Here is a 23624-nt window from a genome sequence, read left to right as displayed (position 1 = left end):
TTAGGAGAAAGTTCTACGAAGACTTTGCTGCATGCTCTTTGCAGGTAGTGTGAGTAGGGGGATGTGGAAGGGAATAACAGCCCTCTGAAGAAGGGTCAATCCTTGTGAGCCTTTGTCTACATTTCTCTTGACACTTAAAATCAGCTCTTTGTTCTGGATAATGGCTCTCCTGAAAAGTCTACCCTGGAGCTGTTTGAGCAGACTACTAAAATGTGGAAATGGTGGTTCATATCAGGGGCACTAGAGCTGGTGGGGAGATGTCTCCTCATGGCTATTCTGGGGGCTGGGAGAGCTGAGATTTGTTAGTCTCACCCTGGGTGGCTGGATGACAGGCAGAAATGATGCTTTAAAAATAATCATGAGAAAAAGGGTGCATGCAAAGAGCTCCTTTATAGCTCTGAGGCAGAAGGGCTGCTAACAGGTTTGTAAGTCTGGGAAGATGGAAAGGGGAGAGGGAATAGGAGAGTCTTTCAGAAGAGGGTCCAGGGAAAGCATATGCTTTTGTGTGTGTGCATGTGTGTGCACATGCATCAGTGCATGTGAGTGCATGCACCTGGAGAGACCCCACAGAGTGCAACACTGCTGGATTGGGACTGAAGCCTCGGACACTGAACATGAGGCCCACAGCTGGTTCCTCTTCTCCAGTCGCATTGGTTCTTGCTCCACAATGGCTTGTTCTGGAGTGGCTCATGCTTGGTGTGGGGTCACAGAGCCACTGGGGCACCACGGTGCCATGATGGGTCAGGAGATGGTGGGAGGGAGATGTGATGAAGAGGGAATTGCCAGGAGCCTCTGCTTTAACAGCCAGCTGAAAACTCTTTGGCCTGAGAGGTTTGGAAAGCCCGTATAAAATGTGTCCTTCAGTAAAGAAGCTGCCACTTATGTACAGGAAAAAGCACCTTCACCCCAGGAGAAAGCCTCCCAGCCTGTAGGTGATAGTGTTTATGGCAGGTACTGCCAGATCCAGAGGCCATGGCCCACACTCACAGCCGCTCCTGCAGGAGGATGAGGAGGGCAACAAAGTGACCTTGGAGATAAGATGTGGTCAGAAAAGTCCACACCCAGAATTTCTTCATCAAAACGGGCTCTTGTCTGAGTTATAGGCATACAGGGGAAGACAGCCAAGCACTGAACTACACCAGCCACCTCACCCTGAGACAAACTGTCCAGCAGTTAATTAACTCATGGGGGAAATTACTCCAATCCCAGTCCCAGGACTTGCACCTAAACACCATGTCTGGTGTCACCCTGCAGCCATTGGCTTTTCTTACATGACAAAGCCCAGCTACTGCAAGCATTTTCCCCTAGGAAAAATTTTTTCCCATAGGCTGTGACCAGTTCTCCTTATAACCTCCTCCTGGATATACATTCAAGTGGAACTTGTTTAGTGGCTCCAGAGGAGTCTGGTTTTCTACACCATAGTTCATTCTTAGAGCTCCTCGATAACTTTCTGGGTGCTGGGCCAGGACTCAGACTTGAGTACCAGCCTGGCCAGTGCCCAACACAGCCACCACGATGTCCAGTGCCCTCTGCAAGTCCTGAGACAACACTGTGCACAGCACGAATCTCCTGTGCGAGGATTAGTCACCTCTCTCGCGCGTGCAAAAGAAATCTTGATGTGCTCTGGAGATTTTTGATCCCCTGCCCAGTGTAGGTATTTCTGCCTGGGAAATCCCAGCCTGGAATATGGGAGACATCACTCCTGGCATTTCAGGTTTTGGCAGAAGGCAAGATTGATGCTGCTGGATGATCACTCTGTTCATTCTCTATCTTCCTGCATGTCAACTTTCAGATGAGTCACTGTCCTCCAAAACACCATCTTCCCTCTGCTCGTGGGGGTTCCTGAGTGTATGAATTTGCATTTGTCTTCCTGAGAGCCCATCGTTGACATAAAATCAGCTCCCCAAGCATACCCAACCATTCTTAGCATCTGACTTGTCCTAATTTCTTTAACTTTTAGTGTATGAAAACTGTATCCTCAGCAACTGATCTGAGCAAACTCTGGGAGGTCCAGCAGGGAGTCTGCTGTTCTGGCTACAAGAGTTTGGCAGCATCTCTTCCATGTTTTATTATATTCCACTGCAATGAGTCCCCCTCTCTGCCATTCATCATCTCACCTAAACAAACGTCATCCTATTTTGTCTGACTAACTTGAGGTGCAAATACACCTTTCCCCAACGCCCCAGGTACCAATATACACGAAGTATCAACACCCTAAAAGGATTTTTCAGCCATGTCTTATGAAACTGTTCAACGTAGTTTTTCTAGTCCTAGATATGTACAAACATTTGAGTTTACCAGTTGTCATGTAATATGCTGCCTGATTACTACTGGAGCAAGAAGCCTTCCATCGTCTCTGTAAGATATGAACCCATCAGACTCTCTTTCTCCAGAGCTATGAATCTTTGGCTGGACACTTCTTTTTTTTGCAGTATCAGAGCAGACTCTTTTATCACCTTCATCTAAAACCAACACGCAGCATTTATTTTCTTCCTGACATATATGCATATAAATACACATACAGGCACACTCTTTTATAGTCCTTAATGCTAGTAAACATAATTTTCATTGACTGCTCTTTCAAATGAGCCTTCCAGGTCTCTGCATTACATAACAGTTAATTCACAGCTTTTGTTACTGAATCCCTTCTTTCTCTATTTGGGTTTTTTCTTACTGTTATTATTTTTGCCTTTCTCTTCCTTAACAATCATAGATTCTTAGCTAAGAATATCTTTGATGACTGCAAAATTGTGTGCATGCTGTGGAGGAGACAGCACCTATCAAAGTTTTCTTAAACAACCCCCATTTATAACACACATTATTTTGTCTCATTTTTTCCTTCAAACATTTCTTGCTTGTAATTGTTCTCGACTTAGGAAAATTGACCCCTTTAAAGTGCCTTGCATATGTATTATCAATTTAGGATTACATTCTGCTCGTAACAAATGCAATTAGGTTGTTTAAGCAACCATTAATTCTGAGTTCAGTAATCAATTCACTTTTATCTGTCGGATTGAGGTCTGATACAGAATTACACCAAATTCACTGCAATACTTTTGGTAACAGAAAATTATCATCCATCATTTTTAGAAACACTGGGGCTGTGTTATTGGCAGCAGCATGAGTCCTTCAGCATCTATCCCTGAGGCTGAAAAGCTGTTCTGGGAACATGGATTTTCTTTCACTTTGTTATGAAGCTGTTTAGGGAAGCTATTTGTCCAGCCCCATAGTTCAATAAGGTAGTCTGCAGAGATACATCTGTGCTGGGGCAGATCAGCTTGAACCTGAATGGAAGAGCAACCCTTGGCTATGTATTAGGACAAGCATGTGGACAGTGTCACAGGAAAGGCTGACGATTTGGAGGCAAAAAAAGGCTACGGCTCTGTTAGCGAATCCCCTCCCTTTACCCAAGGGAAAACAACTTCCAGAGGTGACCAGAGCTCCTCCGCTGTTGTCTGGGGGTATCCCTAAGGTGCTGCTTCACCTGAGTGCCATCCCAGGGAGGCAAAGCTCTGCTGCGTCTCCAGCAAGCTCTGCACAGTGGCACCTCCCCAGCTCACCAGGATCTCCAGCGTGGTCACCACCAGCTGGATGGGGGATGTGACAGGCAGAGCATGGCTTTCTCCTGACACCACTTGGCTCTTGGATTCCTACGAAGGTCTCATCTCCAGCTTTCTGTCCTGCCTGGTGACTAGGGTGTTCTGTGATTCAGGCCTGTGTCAGTGTGTCTCAGTACCACCTAGGATGTCCTATTTATTTTTGGAAATGAGAATTTCTGATGTCCGTTTATTGCCCAGGCATGTGGCATTGATGTATGGGACGACTGCAATCTCCTTTCTACCCACTTCTCCTCATTTCAAGCTCAGATGGCTGTAAGGGTGCTGCCGATAACTTTGTTCATACAATTACACAGAGTTTATCATTTGCTGCGATGTCCAAATCTAACTCATGGTTCAGAGGAGTCACCTTCCTTCTTCAACCAAAGGCTTTTGCCAGGTCCACCTCTGCTAGGGGCTTCTGCCAGCCCTGGCACCCTGAATACTGCGTTTGTCTTCAGAGCATCCTCACAGCCCATCACTGCAGACTCTGCATCCTGCCTCATAGATGAAAGAGTCCCCCTGAGCAGGCAGTCTACCCAGAGACAGATACACTCCGACTGGATCATCTGGACTTGCTGTGAGCTGCCCAGGACTCAGCGCTGACTGCTGGGCACCCGGGACCACGATGCAGGGAGGAACCTGGGGAGTGGCAGCTGCAAAGAGATGTAATTTATGCATCCTCACATCAGTCAGGTTGTGTAGGCTCCTGATATCTCTGGGAGGTTTTCTCTTGCCAAACCGCAGCAATTCCACCTCACCCTGCCTGGGCCCTCGCTCTTTTTGAGATGCCTCACACGCTGGGCTGAAAGCCCTGGACACAGCATGGAAGCGGACATTTGAAGAGGGATTTGCTCAGAGCTTATACTTGTTTGGGGCTTGGACACAGCCTAAAGTTGTGTGGAGGGCACAAGGAGTAATTTTGCTGCCCGTGGGCAGGTTCTGGAGCACTGACATGAAGGTGCAGAGAGCAGAGGAAGTAGAATTTGCTGTTACCTGAGACAATCCAAGACATGGAAAGAGAGGATGCTTCAGCCATGGGAAGAGAGCCCTGGCCCTGGCTCTTCCAGGTCAAGGACTGCTCAGCTTGTAGGATTCAGTATAGTGGCCAAGGATGGTCAAAAACTCTGGCCAAGGTAAGCTACACTGTCTGTGTACAGGGGGAGCATTGCCTCTCTAACCGTAGATGTTGGCCCAGTCATCTACCCTCACCTTTAAGGCACATTGTCAGTCTGGATCCAACCTAGAGGCCACAGCCAGGTGGTCTGGCTCTGATTTTTCAAGGAGTTGGGATAGGGGAAGGGGGATTAAAGACAAACTTTGGAATGATAAACCTGATTTACATTATATTGCCTATAAATGTAAGTTTTCAGATGAGGGAAAGGGACATTTAAATAATCTGATGTTTCGTTTAAGCTCAAGAGTTAGGGCCTGGCTGGGAGATACGGGGAACAGAAGTAGAGAGGGCATGGAGCTCCCACATCTGGGAAGGTGTTGGGTTGAAGTGAGACATTTAGCAATGATGAGGCTTGCACCTACACGAACTACTGTGAGGAGGATCCTGGCATCTTCTCTGCTCTGAGTGTTCCTGGGTTGCTAAAGTGGATTCAATAAGAGGGACATTTGGGGATGCTGATGGAGACATGACACAGATGCCAATGAATTACCATTAGCTATGTGTGCCCTTAGGACTATTGTAGCTGTAGCATTTAATCTTGTTGAAACGGCCACTGGAACTGGGACAGGGAGCACAAAACTGCATGGCTGAAGCCTTTACAGACACCTAACATCACTGCAGCTAATGGTACTGAAAGGGGCAAAGAACACATTATTCAGTGGCTGGACTGAGAGACTAAACCAAAACTACTTCTGATAAAGCAATTAGTTATAGCCCAATGTTTCATCTCTTTTGAGCTAGGAGTCAGGGGAAGATAGTGATCTTCTGCAGGTAAGGAGATGGAGAGCGGTTAAACAATTTAGGAAAAAAATCAATTTCAGTAAACTATCAGAACAAGACCATTCACAATGAAGAACTACAATTGTAACCTTTACGATGTGATTTTTTCCCTGTGTGAAACTCCCGCAGGAAGCTGTGAGCTAGTTGAGCTACCAAGATATGTTTCATTTGCAAAAGAAATGGGGTTTTTTATTTTATTTTTTTATTCATTTCACTTCCAGACATTTTGCTTACGTTCTAGAAGAGCTGAATTTCCATAAGGCATCAGGAAGCGACAATTCACTATATGGGGATTGCGAAGGAAGCTGAGATAGGTCTGGAAAGGCTGTTACTGTCCCTCATGCATTAACACATCTGCTGTTGCCATCACTGACGGCATCAAGGGCACAGCCATAACCAAGCTTCCTTTCTTCATCCTTCCAGCCACTTATAGATAATCTCACCAGGGCTCATGTTTTTCAAAAATCTCGATCACAGGACACGTTCCCATAGAGTTGGCATCCCTGGGGCTACTCCACACCATGAGCACGTGTCTGTAGCACAGAGGATGGGAACCATGTTTTCAACGGGAGAGTTTATCATTCCTCAGCCACAGGTCGGTATGGGACTGAGATGCAGTTAAGTAGTTCCCCAGCCTGCACTACCTTTTAACTCAATTTCCATTTCCTAAACCAGTGCTGACGTCTGTCTAAATAATCATTATCTCCACAACCACGCTGAGTGTTAGTTTTTGCTGAGCATTGCGCAGAAGATTTGGAGCTTTTGAAAGGATGCTGAGCTTAAGAAGCTGCCGCTCCAAGCGGCTCTGGGTGTTTGTCACATTTCACCGGCTGTTTTTTCCAGTGCACACACAAACACACACAAACACACACCCTACGTGCACACACGCTCTTCTTTCATGTGAGTTGCCTAAGTGAATACTTGCCGTCAGATCTTCCAAGCCACAGCACATTTTTAATCAGTCAGATAATTCAATCATTCATTTCAGACCTGCTCTGCGCAGCTGTCATTTTCAAGCATCAGAGCTTCTCTGTCAAAAACAACGCAGGCTGGAGGTTCATTCAAGCATCGCTATTTCAAAGTCCTGGGTGGGGAGCGGAGGGAGTGCAGAGGAAAAGAACTAACGGGATGGATTAAATGAACTTATTATAAATACTTCTGAAGCTACCAGCCAACCATCCTCAGCAGAGAACAATGGCATGGCACAAGGGCGACTCAGGCATCTGCAGGATTTGTAAGGCATTTGCAAATCTCACTCTTAAATTGCAGAGTGGGGAGAAGGGGGGATGTGTCAGATGAAGCTTCCTGCCTGAGATGCTCAAAGCCACCGAATGGGATTTGGATGTCTGGTTCTCATTAAAATTAATGGGAATTGGGTGCCCAGACCTACAGGCAGCTTTCAAAAGCTTCGTCTCCATTTATAATTAATGTTCCCAACAGAGTGACTAAATATTTATACAATAGGTCATGTTGTATGCAAAATGGAAGAGGTGCCTATTGGTAGATCAGGGACCAAGAGAAGGAGAATCTGATGGGGTGTCAGGTTCAATCCGCATTGTCCCTTATTTAAAGCTCTTCTACTTGCAAATCTCCAGCAGCTCCCACTAGATGAGCAGCTAGGGTGGTAGCTCCAGCAACAATTATATTCTCAGGGTACAATACAGCAAATTAAAATGGCAGCTTTACAGCTTTCCTGGGTTATTCTTCTCTCCCTCCCCACAGCTCTGACTTCCTTCACCAACTCACTTCACCTCTGCAAATCTCAATTTCCACTATGAAAAATACACAGTATCACTGTAGGAGGAATGCAGCGGAGCTTAATCCATGAACACTGCTCTGCCTTGGTCAAAGATACTATAGATGGCAGACATCAAGTAAAAGATTGACACTAATCTGCCTCCAGGCATTAGCAAAGCCACGGCTGGATCTGTACCGCTGCATTTGCTCCATAGCGATGGAGTAATTCAGTGTACAAAGCTGGTGGGTTGAACCCTGAGAGCATCTGGGGGGTCTATGATCTGGGGGTGAAAGCTTGGCACTCCTGCAGGGCAAGTCCAAAGCAAGCAAGTCCTGTCCTGCTTTGCCTGTCCCCCAGAGGAAACTCTTCCTCAGCTGGGCCATGCCTTAAACCCTGCCCCAGCCGACCCACTGAGAGGGTGTCCACGGAAGCTTGGGCCTTGTGTACTGGGTAGCCTTGGGTCCCCACCCAGAAGAGCTCCTGAGCTTGGCTTAAGACAGACACTTGGCGTGGGCTTGATGATCGCACTGCTTTACAATGCTTTAATGGAGGAGATTCAACTCCTCAAACCTTTGAAAATTTGCCTTTTAATTTTTTCTTCCATGTCTCATCCAAAGCCACCAGATGGAGAAGCTCTGATGACTCAGGGAATATGGAGACCCCTGCAGTCTCCTCCCATGCTTTGGCATCTGAAGGTTTGTCAAGCACAGATGTACGTATTGAGTGGTACCTCAGAGCTCATCTGGGATTCCTCTGTAGGTCCCCAGCTTCTAGTATGGAAGTTGTAGCTCCAGCTTCACTAAAAGGATGCAAAGCTCAGTCAAAAGACAAATAGTCTGGTCTTGTATCTGTGGTCAAACACTCTCTGTTATAAAGGCATGCCTTATACTCCTAGCCTCTAGCTTCTAGTCACCTTGCTCTTCTTCTCTACTACACTAGAAATCATCAGTAGCTAATGTTGCCCTTCCATGTGACCTTGGATGCATTACACACATCTTTCTTTGGTTCTCCTGGCCATCCTGACCATATTTCACAGCATAACATGGGCTATGGTTAGTGTCAAGGCTGGCTTAGCACAGTACACAAAGCTGTATGCAGTCACTCAAAAGATGAAACTGAACATGAACTACAGCCACATCACCTGAAACCCACAGCCCATCGGGCAGTGCAAAGGGAAAAGAAGGTATCATTCCTCTCTAACACCATGGCCAGTCTGCTTGGCATGGGACATTTGCTGTTCCATGGCTTTGTTCCTAATTAAAACAATCAGCTTTGCAAGACAAAAATTCAAATTCAAGGCTTAGAGCTGTTGTCCCCAGACAAGATGTCAGGAGAGCATCAAGGACACATAAAGAATAAAACAGCTTCATTTTCCTTGTGAATACCTGTCTGCTTATTTTTTAATTAAACAACAGCTGAGTGTAGACTTGTGAAACAGCAGAAGGATCCCAAGACAGAGGAGATTAGGTGAACTACATAATGCAAGGATGTAAACCCTTTCCGTCACTGCCAGAGCAGCAGCTGACGCTGGCAGAATCCGCTCCATCACTGAACTCATCATTACAACAAGTTTCTGCAAAGGGCCTCTTAGATTTCGAGCATTTAATCCCAGAATCCATTACGTACCCCAAATCACAGTCAACTTCCCATTTTGTAAAAGAGATAGGGGTCATGGGCAAGGGTTTTAGGAGCAGGTTGGAGAAGCCTCTGTTGGCAGTGACCTACATAAGAACTGGTCCCATCTTCAGGCATGAGCATGGACTAGGCCACCTCTCAAAGCTCCTGCCAGCCCTGCAGATCTATCACTTGTTGAGATACATGTAGGTGAAGGTCTGAAAGTCTGTGTTTTCTTATCACATAGACTCAGGGACAAAGCAAGCTTCCCCATCCAGAGGTCCCTCAGGGTTTGGCCATGGAGGGAGGGCTGTGAACCCTGGGAGAACGTCTTGGCCTTGCTGCCAAGCAGCCAAGCCTGCACCCCTCTGACGTGTGCGGTTAAGAAGAAAAGACTGGGACCAAGGGCTCGCATTGCTCAGCCCCAGTAAGGCCCCTTCTCAGACCCTGAGCCACTGACCCAACCATCATCTGAAGCCACAGAGGCAATCCCCCTTGCTGCTCAGCATAGCCATGCCAGGCATCCATGCTGGGAACACAACCGTGCTCCCAAAGAGAGCCGTGCAGGCTGCTGCACTGTCAAACTGCCCTAGATTGGAGTGAATAAGCTCCTTTCTAAAGGAAGATAATTGCTCTATTTTAAAACTAAGTGGTTCAAGGAGAAAAACGCAGGCAAGAGGGCCTGATGCTCTGAGCTTGGGGTGGGAAACAGGAGGTGTGCGGGGCAGAGCAACTGCACAGCTGCTTTGCTGGATGGTCAAAGTGCTGGATGAAAAACATGAGTCAGGTTGCTATTGTGTCCTCAGCCCAGCCAAATCGGTGCTGCTGGAAAGAGCAGAGACCTTGGCAGAGACCTTGGCAGCAGAAGTGGGTGCCCCTCCTCAGGGTACTGAGCTGTGAGGCTGGGCACCCTTAGAAGCCAGAGGGAAAAAGCTCCTGGTGGAACAAAGAGCCTCTGTCTCCTCTCGTCTGTGCCCCCTCCACTCGCAAGTTCAGGTTTTGTGGCCATAAAGGAGGTCCCCAGAGCACTTTGGGTCAGCCCGTTAGGCCAGCGCCACTCCACAGGCTGGTCCGAGAGCTGGCGTTGTAAAGCTCAGCCAAGCAGAGGAACCGCCCCCACCACAGGGACAGCTCGCAAGGAAGCTTCTCTGGGGAAAATAGTTGCTGCTTCGGCAAAGCGTCCCCCAGAGTGAAGACCAACAAACTAGAGCAGACAACAACAGAGTCATTAATAAGGCCAAGCCTGGCATCTTCCTGGATGCCCCCACCACTGTGATCAGTGATTTCACCAAACAAGCACAGAAGAGGCCTCTTCAGCAGAGTTTTGTCTTTGCTGCTTAAAATTCAATAGCTCCACTTTCCAAGCCGGCAGGAAAGAAACAGTTTTTGTACGTTAACGGCCCGCCCCCTCGTCCCCATTTGTATGGAGGAAGCTCTCTGGTTTGAACTTGGCAGACGTGCCTCTGGCCTGCAGGGGAAGGACACCAAGAGGCTTGAAGGATGTGTCAGCTGCTTCCTAGCCCTGCTGGACCGGCACTGGTCCTGGCAGAGACGGGTCCCGTTTGAACGTCCCTCGGCTGGAGGTCAGAGAGACGTATTCAGTGCTCCAGCAGCCCGGGTCCCACCACGGATGCCTGTGAACAGCTCCCAGCTTCCCCCAAGGTGGGCACCCTTGCCGATTCTCCCCATGTCCCTTCCTCTCGGGCTCAGGGGCAGAGTCATGTCACTGGCAGGATCTGTTGAAGGATTGGCCTCACACAGCCACACAAAGAGAAAACATGCACATGGTGAGCAAAGCCGCAGCTTGCCTTCAGGCAGCATCTCAAGACGATGATGTAAAATCTGTTTTGGGGGGACCCTGTGACCTGGAAACAATGGGGGAAGCACTCAGCTGACCTCTTATACAGGAGGTGAATACTATTTATGTAAAATTTTGCTTTAAAACCAAGGCTGGCTGTCCTGTCTCATGAGAGCTATTAGCTGTCATTTTAGGTCAGAGTTAAGGTTACTAAGAACATAAATGACACATTTTCTCTCACAGACAGCTGAGACTCCTCTTTTGCACAATGAGCACCCAGAATGAGCGGGAGGATGCAGTAAGTGCCCTGCAAAGCTTTTTTCACCTTAAAATAGTTTTGCAGATGACGAATCCATAGCTGTAACTTAGCACACATGTCTGGAAAAAAGAAGTCCTTGGGCCTTGCTTGTGTAACCCCACCTCATGCCTGTGACTTCCCTCTCAGCTGCCAACCTGCAACAACGCTGTTGGGCTGACCAAGCTGTAGAGACCCAGCTTCTCTCCCAGAGACCTAGGGTCATTCCCCCAGGATGGTCACCTCCATCGGTTTGATACGCTGCAGTCTGCCAGAGGCAGAGCCAACTGCTCCCTCTGCGCTGGATCATTGATGAACCAGGCACAGACAAGCAGCAAAAAGGGTTAGGGGCTGAAGCACTGGGGCCAGAGAAGTACACATCATTCACACAGATAAGATGTCCTTCTGGAGAGCTGGCAGCAGCAAGGGCAGCAGAGAACAGGCAGAACAAGGGGAGCGTTTGCTATCTCTGACCCCTGAGCACGCTCCTGGCAGTACGGCTTCAAAGGGAGGAATGAAACGTAGGAAGAAGCAACCTGGTCTGGGCATAGACATTGCACTCAGCGAGGGACGTGCCTGCCTTGCACAGATATGAGGGACCTTCTGCCTTCAAATCCTTTCTGACAGCCACCCCACTCCCTCCCCATGGTCTGCAGCCCCTCCGTCCAGCTCTCCCACTACAGCAATTCACCACATGAGCCTTATCTTAGCCACACGTAATCTCAGTCCTTTGTCTCTCAGGACGGGGCTTAAAGAACTCCCCAAAGTTAACGAAGCAGGTCCATCCCCTCATTAACTCACGGGGCCTGTCTCCTTTGATTAGGTTGTGCTGACTCTGCTCACACTCACACTTGCTGCTCTAGATGCAGGGACACTGGGGCATTTCCAGCTGGGACACAGACAAAAGGAGGAGATAGCAGAGCCTTGGTTACCACTGGAGCAATTCAGGACAAATAATTAGAGGCTTTCATGGCTAATTGGATCTGTACTGTCAATCCAGGACAGGAGATGCCTTAACCCACACTGCCTGCCTGAGATTGCTAAGCAGGCCATAAATAAACTGCAGCACTGGTCCAAAGCTCACCGGCCTTCAGCTTCCACCCTGCCTGCTCCCTCCCAGCCCTGCTACGGCACAGCCCACCTGGTGGGAGAGTCCAGCTCCCTTGCCTTTTTCCGTGACCACAGCCTTGCAGCCATGCCAGGACACTTGGAGTCCACTAGCTCAGAGACCCTTCAGGCATGCAGACCTCAGCATGTCACGGCTAGCTTGAAGAAGAAGCTACTGTTTTCAAACTAAAGTCAAAGGGTAAAGAAACCAGTGGTTAGGAAGAGCCAGTGTCAGAGATCAGTATTAGCAGGGGCTGGCAAGCCAAAGACAAAGTATTTTCAGAAGAAGGCTTGTGAGTTGGAAGTTGGTTCCTGCAGTACCTAAACCTACTTTTTGTTTTCAGTTACAGGACAAGGCTCCAGTCCCATCCCCATCTCACTCTCAGCCCTGAAAGTCCTTCTTGCCTTCTGTGCTCAGACATCTCTTCCAGATCCTGGGAGTGCTGGAGCTTGAAGACAAGCCATGCAAACAAGAACAACCACCTTCACATGACTGCCAGCCAGTGCAAGGACATCCAGACCCTTAAAGCAAGCTGGAAGCGTGACCCTTCCCTCTGAGGACCTTCAGCATTTAATCATCTTTAAGGAGGCAGGCTCAAAACCGTGCACGGGGCCCCTGAGCCCACACCCTCTACAAGGCTGATTGCTATCCAAGGTCCCAAGTGCTTCCCCCAGGAAACAGAGCAAAGGAAAATGGCTTGTACTCCTTGCAACCACAACCTGCAGAATTTCTACCTCTGCCACAGGAAAGCCAGGCATAGGTTGTGTAGAAAGGCAAAGTCACAACAAAGGACAGTCCAACACTCTGGGCCAGGCAAAAATAGATTAACCTACTTGAAAGTAGGACGACATCGCTAAAGAGTAGGACATCTGGTCACCACAGCAGGAGGAGCAAATACAGAGGAGGCATCTTGTCCATGGACATGTCTAATCTGATGGGAGACAGTTAAAGCACAGACGTGTAGTATGTTCAGGCAAGCAGCTGGGGCGAGCGGTCCCCGATCAAAGCAGAGTGGCTTTCCATCTTTCTCAGATGACTGCTAGACTTGTTGCCGACAATCAGTCTACCTGCCTACCAGAAGCAGTATCCTGCCCCCAGGAGCCTGTGGAATATGCGTGCCCAAACCTAACAGCTGATCCCTTCTACCTGACCTGCTAAAGCCAGGGTTTTGCAAGAAATGATCACCAAGAGAGAAAACGTAAGAAGATTCCTGATGTGCCTGAACGAGTTTAATGCTTGTGAACTGCTTCAAGGCTCCCTGCTGCCGAGGCCATCCCCTCCGCTGGCTCGAGCCCACCTACCTCTGCTCGACTCCTTGCACCTCAGCGCTTTTCCTCCAGACAGATTTTCAGCCCGCTAGCAGAGCACTGTTCAGAGAGGACATGATAAAGAAGTGATTAAGGATCACCACTGAGCTTGTATTAGCATCTTCAAAAGCTCGGCAGCCCACCAGCCAGCCAGCAGGCTGCAGCTAAGCCAGGCATGATGGGTCTTTCAAAATGAAACAAGAAAGAAAATGCTGCAGATAGCATGCTCATCAAAGGAGCCTCACTGCTGTTTGTAGAGAGGAGTTAATGCCATGCCGCTGACTGGCTGCTCCAGGGCCGAGTTTCCTACCCAGCCTTGGCAGGACAGGCAGTTTTCTTGGCTTAGGACCCTGTGCTGGAACGGAAATCCAGAGCACCAGGTCTCAGGACACCATTCAAAATCCTGTTCCTTGTTGCTGCTCTCAAAGGATGCAGTAGGAAACCATCCAGGTCCTTTTGCAGAAAGCTTTAAGCCCCTCCAGAGAAAGGTCTCCCTGCCGGGTGTGGTTTGTTTTCTTAAACTCAGACTCGCAAAAAGCAGTGTGGGGCAGCCATGAACTTACGTGTGAACCACGGCAGCCCCTTCAACAGGCCCTAGACTGAGGTGAGTGGTTTCCAGTCTAACCTGACAGCTGAGCCCACCCTGAGAAAAGCCATCAAGACCGTTTTGCAAGTATCCCCAAGTCAGCTTCCTTTTAACCTCAAAATTAGCAGTCACCTACAATGGCCTTTTAACTGCCTTGCATTGAATTCAGCTGCTCAGCCACTCACTCTGGGCTGGGGGAGTTTGCACACCAGCCTAGGACGAAGCCGAGAGGTGGAGAAAGGTTTCTCTAGTCTTTGCTAGGGCTGTTACAGTGGCTGCTTGCTAGCACTTGTCTTCAAGAGAGGACAAGGCTTTTGGGGCAGAAGGAGTCATTATCTTTATGGATCAGGCAGGGCAGATTCAGGCAGCAGTAAAGCAGGAAGGTGGCCTGCCTGCCATGTGCTGGAACAGTTGTCATGGTCCTTCCCCGGGGACAGCAGTCCAGGATGGTGAGCAGTGCTGCTGGACGGGGAAAGCCCAGGGGTGACAGGAAACACTGCGACAGAAGAGACCACCATCTCCAGTGCAGGGCTCCCTGAGTCCCATTTGTGGTGCCAGCAATGGTGATGGGATGATGCCTTTGACCTCACAACAGTGAAATTCGGTTTGCCAACAGCAGGGTGCAGGCTGAAACCAGCTTTGAGCTGCAGAAGCTGACTGTGGGTGCACAAGCTGGCTGTTCAATGCTATCCCATCGCACACGACCTCTGCCAGCCCAGGCAACAACCCCAGAACTGCTTCCTCCCTCACACAACCCAGAAACCATTTCTCCCCTTTTCCTGCTGTACTGATGCCAATTTTTGCCAGGCAGAAAGAACCAGAAGTACTCACTTTGGGACAATGATGTTTTTTACTCTAGAGTGTCTTTCATCCTACGCAAAGGCACTTCTAACTAAGGAATCATCTCAAATCCACAAACAAGAACTTAGTTCTGAAGATGTGATAAACATTTTCCTTTATTTTAATTTTAAAAAAAGATATTTCAGAAAAGCAACCTAATTTATCAGATATTCTCATACCCTTAAACCTGCCCTCCATCTCCCCCAAAATATGTCAACAAAGAGGTGAAAGCAGATACACTCAACTCTAATCAACAGGCAAGGTCTGCTTTCTTCCTGCCAGCACTACCCAGAGAGACTGACAATGAACTTGAGGCTGAAGATATTTAATAGCACGAGAAGGCTGCTCCTCATAGTAAGAGCTTCCCGTCCCACAAAGGCAGCACCCTATGTCTGCAACTTTGCCAAGAGGCTACTAACTTTGCATGCCAAGAAAGGCCTGAAACCTTCACAGTGCAATTCTTGTCCATCAGACCAAGGTGACCTGCAAGTCAGCTTGAATGGGGTTGTCCAAGTCACGCCTTTTTAATTCTGCTTCTCAGCCTTCCCTCTATGTCAGGGAACTACAGCAAGCCCAGTGCCTCTCGCCCATGTCCGAGCGAAGGAATGCTGCTTAGAGCCTGGCAGGTATGCTGCTTCTCTGGCTCACGTCTTACACATCACTGGGTGGTGGTTGAAAGGGTGTTTCTGCCACCCAGTTGAGCCTGCTCCGTTACACAGAAGAAAGCTGGAGAGGAAGACCTGGACAAGGAAGCAGCTGGCCAGGAACCTGAGAGCAGAAAAATCCTTGCAGCAAACCCTCTGCCAGGCCTCAAATCCTCCACAACCCGTACACCAAGTCCTTCCCTGAACAGCCCGAGAAGCATTGCAGCCCTTTGACGCCGCTTGAGCACAACCTTAACCCCCCAGTACTCCTTCCCGGAGGCTCTCAGGGAAGGACAGCCTTCTAACTCGGTGCGTGTCACTTCACGCAACACCACTTGTAAAAGGATGGTGATCCCGGGGGTGGTCGCACCAGCTTGGGGCGCTGCCCGGCTTGCAGAAAGGCGTGCGTCCAACGCCCTGTCCTGCACCCTGCTGCTGATACGGGGGATAACACCGGCCCAGGAACACCCCCATCCCTCCGGCACGGAGGCTGAGGGCTCAACCACCCCTCCCCCCCCCCCGAGCCCACCGCTCACCCCGAGGCGCCGCGCCCGCTCCCACTCCTGGAGATGCTCACCCCCTTACCTCCGCGCTCTGCCAGCCTCCGCTTCTGCCTCTCCTCCGCGCCGGGCTCCGGCTCCCGGGACAAGCGTGCGGCCATGGGGACGCCGCTCCGCTCCGCTCGCTGCATCCCCCCGGGACCGGGCTCGGGACCGGGCGCAGGGCGGGCTCCGGCCGCCAGGGGGCGGCAAAGGGCGCGGCGGCGGCGGCCGCCGCCGCCGCGCCCTTTGCCGCCCCCTGGCGGCCGGAGCCCGCGCTGCGCCCGGCTCAGCGCGGAGTGGGGGGGGGAGCGAGGAGTGGGCGAGCCGTGGGGCAGGAGGGTGCAGAGAGCTGGTTGGGGGGGGGACAAGCTACGGAGGTGTGGGCAGGGCGTGGGGGGCTTCCCCCCCCCCCCGCAGTCACCACAGGACCTGTGCTTGGGAGGTGGGAGTAGGACGCTGCGTGGGGACCCCCCCGGAAAGGGAGCAGCTCCTGGCTCCGCAGATGTTTTCTCACTGGGGGAGGGGGTGTTGGGAAGGAGCCACCGGTTTCCAGCTCGCTACCTGCGCTGGCAGCACCGGGCCCACCCCGCCACCGGGTCCTGCGCTGGGGATGTGCCCACGGGGAGCCCCCTCCACCGCGGGGCACAGCCAGAGCGCTGGTCCCCCAGCCTGCCTGAACCCGTGCTCATCCCCACCACGGCTCTTTTGGGGCAGGAGCCGTCTGAGCAGCTTCTCAGGGCCTCGTTAGCGGTGGAGGAGCGAGCGGTGGCAGAAGACAGGTGGTGGGATTTTTGCAGGGCCCTGGAGTGGACGGGGGCTGCGGAGAGCTCTGCGATAGGGCAGAGCACAGGGCGGGGGCACAGGGATGCGGTGCCCCACGTTGGTGCTCAGCGTCCTGTGTGCCTTGCCCACTTCCCAGGGACACGGGAGAGAGGAGGTGGCGTGTACGGGGGACGCAGTCCCCTCCCCTCCAGGCAGCAGCTGCCCTCTGCCCTGTGCACGAAGCCCCCATGGACCAATGGACCAGATGTGTGCTCAGCATCTACCTTCTGGGCTGGAGCGTTGCTAAGAGACGGGATCCCCCGGGAGGCTGCGGTGCCAGCGGCTGAGCCCGGCGGATCGGCAGGAGGGGATGCAGCCGCCCAGGAACCTCTGGATGAGGGAAGGCCTATGTGGGAGATCACACAAAAGGCTGCAGCAGAGCACCGTGAGAGACACCCCCCCATCTCACAGGGAAACCTCTAAAGTAGGGAGAAAGGGGTCAAGACCAGGAGGAAGCGCTCGGCATCAGCAGGATGAGATTAATCTGGAGGGAGGTCACCGGAGGGTTTCACTTCAGGGAGATCACACTGAAGCGAGACGTTTCTGTTAGCAGCTCGTTCCCCCTCCTGGGGCCACAGGGGGTCTCACTTGGCTCATCGGGGCGAGCAGCTGGCATGTGCAAGCTGAGGGGTGAAGGCTGAGCAAGCAGCCTGGCAGAGGGGAGGGCAGGGGGACACTGAGGGCAAGGATGAGTGCACTGGGAGCTGGGCACTGCTACAGCCAAGCTGCTGCTTGGGTCACTGACTGGGGCGTTCACACTGGGTTGAGAAATAGTCACTCGGCCTCTTTTGTCCCCCCTCTTTTGATGTGGGCAAGGAATTCACGGGGGATCTGAAACCCAGTGCAGGGGATGGTGAGAAAGATGGCCAGAGGTGATGCAGGACCCAGCTTCCAGGACTTTCCCCAGTGCAAGTTAGCTGGACAATGGTCTCAGAGATCGGACTGGGGCAATGGGGCATCTCTGTCTGAGACATGCTCTGACATTTTACAGGGTGAGTAGCTGCCCCTCGGTACCACGGTAGGCATTTTTCCACCTATGTGCAAGTCCTTTTCATGCTTTTCACGGTAACTCACACAAGCTAAAAACTTTATTTGCTTTTTAGGTGACGAACATTTCTATCACATGATTTAAAATTTAAAAAAAAAAATCGTATGTTGTGAAGTTGGCAGCACCAAGGAGGCCTAAGGAGAGAAGAGCAAGAAGCACAGAACAAGATAGACTGATGGCCCTGCCCCTCATCCTTTGACATTACCTCGCTGAGCCTCCTGTGCAGTTGCAGGCACTGAGTTTAAAGTCCTGGGCTGCAGTGACAGAGCACATTAGGGGATGGCTGCTCCAAGCACGCAGTTAATTGGGCTCTCCCAGGCCTTTGCAGCCCCAAGTGGGTGCCCTGAGCCATCTTCGATGGTGCTGCAGGCTTGGGTGTCAGTGGGTGCCACAGCCTGGCTTGGTTGCTAGTGCTGAGTTACTCGTGTCACTGTCTGATGCAGCATGGAGCAGGGCAGTATTGCAGTGGCGGCCGGTGGAGGGATGCACAGCCCATCTGCCACCGAGCCGAGCTGAGCCCCACGCTCTGCAGGGACCCCATCCTCTGCAGGAGCTTGGTGAAAGGGACATTCCCTGGCATCTTTACTACCCTCACTCTGATGCGGATACATATTGGATGATCCTCAAAGCAGAGGATCAGACCACAAGAGTCCTTCCCTAGTTCATTGAACCTTGACCCCAAATTTTGGTATTTTTGATGTGGTCATTAGTGGTAATTTAAAACTATGGACTCCTTTAACATCAGACTGCCCCAGAGTGGTGTCCAGATAAATGAAAAAGCTTTACTCTGCTTGTAATTCTTCCCAGGTGATAGGTTACCCTTCTTCTGCGCGCCCCACCCACATGGGCCATGTTTTCCTTTCTCTGGGTGCCCCTCTCCCCCACCCTATTGCCCTGGGAAGTATTCAGCATTTTGCAGGGCAGAGCACCTGGAAACACAGGACTCCTTGTTTGCAGAAGTCAGTCATCTTGAACTGAGGCCCAGTCAGGTTAACAATTAGGTTCAAAAGTTTCTTCAAACTAGGGTGATCTTCTGAGAGACAAAAGATTCGTGCTGGCAAAATGAAGGCTACTAGAACAGCATAGGAGTGATGCTTGTTTTCTCTAGTTTGATAGGAAACTGTAAACAGCAGCTCTTCATGAATGTCTTGCCACTGAGACTGCCTGAAGCTGGTTTTTCTGGGCTGAAAACTCGGGTAATGTGACCTGGCTTTCCCAGGGTCCAAACCCAGGTACCCCAGGGGATGCACTAGAGGCTAGAAGGTGCTGCTCGGAGGCAATTTTTCCCTTCCCAGCACTGCCATAAATTCAGGGCACAAGTGTGGGAAGGTCCCAGCCTGATCCTGAGGTGAGCAGACCTGTCCCACCTGCTGGGCACAACACTGGTCCCTGGCTCCTGCCCCATGCTGCCCAGCTCTGAATCATGTTTTCAGTGTCACCTTCTCTACAACTCCCATCCCCTCCTTTCCGATGCGTGGGACCCCAGCTGGGAAGGGCTAACGGCACACATCAGTGAGTAAGGCACAGCCCTACTGAAAGATGCTGAGCACCACCCTGCATGCTGCATTGCCTGCTAGGAGGGGAGTCTCTGGCACATCCCAGATGCTGATGGTCTGGCTTTCTCTGGAGAAGTACCACTGAACACGCCAAGCCTGAGGGACCAAAGAGGTACTGTCCTGGCTGGACAGGTGGGATGCTCCATCCCCCAAACTGTGCTGCACGAGAAACGTACCCAGCTGTCCCAATCACCCCCAGCCTCATTTTAAGAAGCTGGGCATCCCAGTTCCACCCATTTGGAAAAGGGTGCTTCAAATCTCCCAAGAAAGTGAATTCCCTCTTTCCAGAAACATGCACTGAACTGCACTTTGAGGACTCTCAGTCACTGCCAGAGACAGCCCTGTTCTTGGGTTCCCTCCCTCTCTGCCGTGACTCTAAGTATATGGCAAGCAGGGCCATTTGCCAATGTTTGTGTCTCGACAAACAGTCTGTCAGCATTTTAGTGTATGGCTTCAGCTGGGATCAGCTATGCGTTCTTTCCCCATTAAATGGCAGAGCTGTGTGCAAACACCCTGGCATCAAACCATCTGGGGCATGCTCGGGGCCAACTGCTGATCTCCCAGTAGCATGTGTCAGGCACCCTCTCGCACCAAGGCGAAGGACGACTGCGGGATTGGTACTCCCATGCCACTGCCTGCACAGGTAGCCAAACCCCATCCTGCACATGGGGGGTCTCCTCTGCCACCAGTCACCTCTCCCACGAGGACTGCCTACCTGGATCCCCCTTGCTCCAGCCTGGCTCACAGAGAATCTGGCACGAGCAAGCTGCAGCAGATAGCAGTCCTGAATAAAACAGACTATTGAATGGTAGCAGAGGCCAGTGGAAACAACTTCTGGTTGCTGATAACACACAACTCCCTCCCCATTCCCACTAACATGATAGCAAGCTTTCAAGGCCTTCATTCATGGAACTATTGAGCATTCACCTCCCTCCGTGCCTTGCTGGCGAACTGTGGCCTGGGAGGCTGGGAACAGGGCAGACTTTCCCCTGTGGTTGCATCCTGACAGGGCACAGTCTTGCTTACACAGACGCTGCTCGAGCTCAATGGTAAGAAGACACCTTGGATATACAGTCTAGATTCTGTCCAGACTCAAAGGCTCTGGAAATAGTTTCTGGCCCAGAGAGCTGGGATTCAGGTACCTTTAACTTCAGCCTGACCTCTGCTGTGTCCTCCAGCCTCAGCAGTTTGCACCAAGAGCAGAATCTGGTTTTTTGCCCAGGGTCACATTCTGCCTTGGTGTAGCTGTTAGAGAAGAGCAAACTGGAAGAGTAGATGTGTGGGACATCATGCATCCCATCTGTCATCAGTTGGCAGAGACACCAGCCCCTTGCAGCAGCCAAGGGTCTTCTGAGTTAGCCCAGTGGACCCAAAGATAGTGCATCCATTTACACCAGAGTTGAGTTTGTCCCCAGTAAGCTGTTAGCGTATTCCCGTGCCTTTCCTAGTGCACTAGTTCCTCAATGCTGATCTGTGAAGACTTGAAATGGTACCAAGATGGTCACTTCTGAGAAGATTTCCACATCTCTGTTGAACACTGGGAAGACATGTGGGTTCCCCCAGACCCATCTCCTCTGTACAGCACAGTATAGCAAGGGTCTCACCCCTGTTACTTAGCACAAAATGAGGATACTAGCTAAGGCAAATAGTGGAGCTGGTAATTTATTTTACATCTCTGAGCCTCCTCTTGCTTGGAGGAGACTGACTCTGGTTCACCATGGAGTGGAGCAATTCAAAGCTGCAAGGACAGGTGATACTCAGAATGTCACTGGTGGTACTCAGTGGTTAAGCCACCCTTTGTAAGGCAGATCTGAAAGCTTCTTTCTGCTACAGCCCCTCCTCCCCTGGAGTTCAGGGAAGTCAGTGATCAGCCCCAGGCACTGACTCCACGAACCGTCACAGAAGGTAGCACTGCTGGCAGAGCAGCCAAGCTCACAAGTCCCACCGCATCTGGGCTGAGAAGTCTTCCAAGATGTTTTCAGCAGGACTTGGACAAGCTGCTGCCTCCACATAAAGCTGGAGATAGAGCAAGTGACCTTCAAAGGAGTATGCGAGTAGAAACTGATGGCCACAGACTGCAGTGGGACGTGTTTCTGTTGTGGTTTACACCGTGGATTTGTAGGTAGTGCTGCTTGAAAGCTGGTGTGACCAAGACCAGGTTTACACTGGGTCTCAGCAGCTGGGCTGAGCTGCAGATGCAGTGATCACACAGGCACCACTGAAAGCAAGGCACCCACCTCCTTGCTGGGCAGACTGTAGACTCATGGTTGGTATTGTGGGGCACAATCTCAATCCACAGGCAGGCCTAGGTTTCATTCTGGTGGTATTGCTGGTAATGTGTTCATATACAAGCCCTCTTTCTTTCCAAAGTTACACATTAATGTTTCCTGAGGATAAAAGCACATAGCAATCAGCATCACCACAAAGAGAGGCCATCAAGAACTGCAGATGACAAACACATAACTGATCAAAGATCAGGGGTTATAGCAGTTATTTCACAAATCTGCTACCACTGAAGGAAATGCATGTTGCACCTATATTATCACTAAACTACAGCAAAAAAAGTGATCAAAACAAGAGCAAAAACAGCCAGAGCAAACACAGAGCAACCATGGCTAGCACCTCGTCACAGAAGCCTGATCTGCTTGCCATAACTCCCCCAGCCCCAAGCTGAGTGCTTAACTGGGAAGTCAGTGCCTGACTCCACAAGGCAGCTTGTGCCAAAATAGCGGCCATGGCTTGCCTCTGTATCTGCTGCTCTTCAGACGGACACAAGCATCCCTAAAAATCCAGTTCCTGGGGCTCGCCAGGAACAGCAGCCCAGCAAATGGACCATGCCCAACACATGCTGGGTCCCAGCCAGGGAAGGCAGTGCCACAAGGATGCATGGAAGCCAGGTCTGGTATTGGGATGTGCGGGGCAGGAGCTGCCTGTCTGCCTGTCCCCCAGCGTGGACTGGCTGGGAAACACTGCACGTGACACCCAGGTGTCCTCCCTGTGGCAGTGCTCTGCTCCTTGGGCTGGGACTGGGCTGCATCAGGTCTCAGCAGCATGCACGGAGGCTGCGTGTTCATGCTCAGGCGTTCATCAACATGACAGTTTGATCACAGCTGTGTTCCGGAGGCGAATGAGCACAGAGGTGGGACGTGTTCATGGGGGGATGCATGTAGCCGGGGCATTTTCTACCCCCTGCACAGGCAGAGGGGGGTAGGAATAGGGTCTGGGGAGGAGGGGGAAAGGAGCTGCATGAGGATAAATCAGTTTGGGATTAGAAGGTGGCACTGGCAACCTGCCATGTGACAGCCAGGCTTGCACAGCGAGAACCCCAGCTGTCAGCCTGGTGGCAGCAATTAAATGAGGTATCGATTGAGGAATTGTTGTCTGCAGGGTTTAAAGATAAGATCGATGGAGACCAAAAGGTTTAGGCTCCGTTTACTAATTAGTCAAGCACGCTTGGGAGAGAAACCTTTGGAGACACGGAGAGCTGAGCTGTGTATGGGCAGTACTGCCAACGTGCTGGGGTTACTCCCTCCCTGGCATCCAGTCTTCACTACTCCTGACTCTGGTGCCAAAGGGTGGACAGGCACCAGTGTGCCCATGCCAGGGATTTAAATCAGCAAGGAGGCAATCAGCACCAAGGAGCGGGTGGGGGCAGCAGGGTGGAGTATTCTGTGCTGGGGCTATGAGCTGCTTTTCTCCGAAGCCAGGGATGTGGGAAAGAGGGGCTGTGCATGTGTCTGTGCGTGGGGAGGAGTAAACCAAGAGGAGAGCTGCTCCCTTTGCATTGCAAATTGTTTGGGGGTGAATTGATCCATTTCTTAGGCTCTGGCATTAGTTACAGCCTGAACACATTTCTCTTCCCCTGCTCCTTGTGCAGCAAGCCCAGAGACACAAAGGAGACAAATGTGGCACAGACTTTTTGTGGCTTACGTGCTGATTCTGCCTACGCTCCATGGAGCTAAATCGGGGGAGAGCAAGGCGATGGCTTTATTCCCTCTGCTTTGTTCCCTCACTTCCAGACAATGTCCAGGACATGGTCAAATGGGGACAAGCAGGCAGTGGCCTTGCCTGGATGTGGTTTGGGCAGCCTTTGAGACTGTCTTCTTGCTTGCTGTTGTGGGAGGGGGGTCTGTGGCTTCAAAACAGAGTCGCTTTTAAACCAGCTGGGGAGCT

General features: G+C 51.0%; 1 protein-coding gene across 3 annotated transcripts in view; it reads right to left on the bottom strand.

Annotated features, from left to right (window-relative positions):
- The window catches only part of PSD2 (pleckstrin and Sec7 domain containing 2), an 89190-nt gene extending 72991 nt beyond the window's left edge, over window positions 1–16199 (bottom strand). The window contains exons 1-2 of one of the 3 annotated variants that reach the window (XM_052816571.1): window positions 16069–16186; window positions 13408–13473 (exon numbers count right to left, since the gene is read on the bottom strand). The gene's annotated coding sequence lies outside the window, so the exon portion shown is untranslated. Of the gene's footprint in view, window positions 1–13407; window positions 13474–16068 lie in introns of all 3 variants that reach the window. The other 2 variants (XM_052816570.1, XM_052816573.1) reach the window with 2 other exon arrangements.
- Window positions 16200–23624: the final 7425 nt, after the last annotated feature.

This window comes from Harpia harpyja, chromosome 20, assembly GCF_026419915.1.
Source record: "Harpia harpyja isolate bHarHar1 chromosome 20, bHarHar1 primary haplotype, whole genome shotgun sequence".
Lineage (NCBI taxonomy): Eukaryota > Metazoa > Chordata > Aves > Accipitriformes > Accipitridae > Harpia > Harpia harpyja.
The sequence above is the reverse complement of the archived record's forward strand: the minus strand, read 5'-3'. Positions and strand labels throughout refer to the sequence as shown.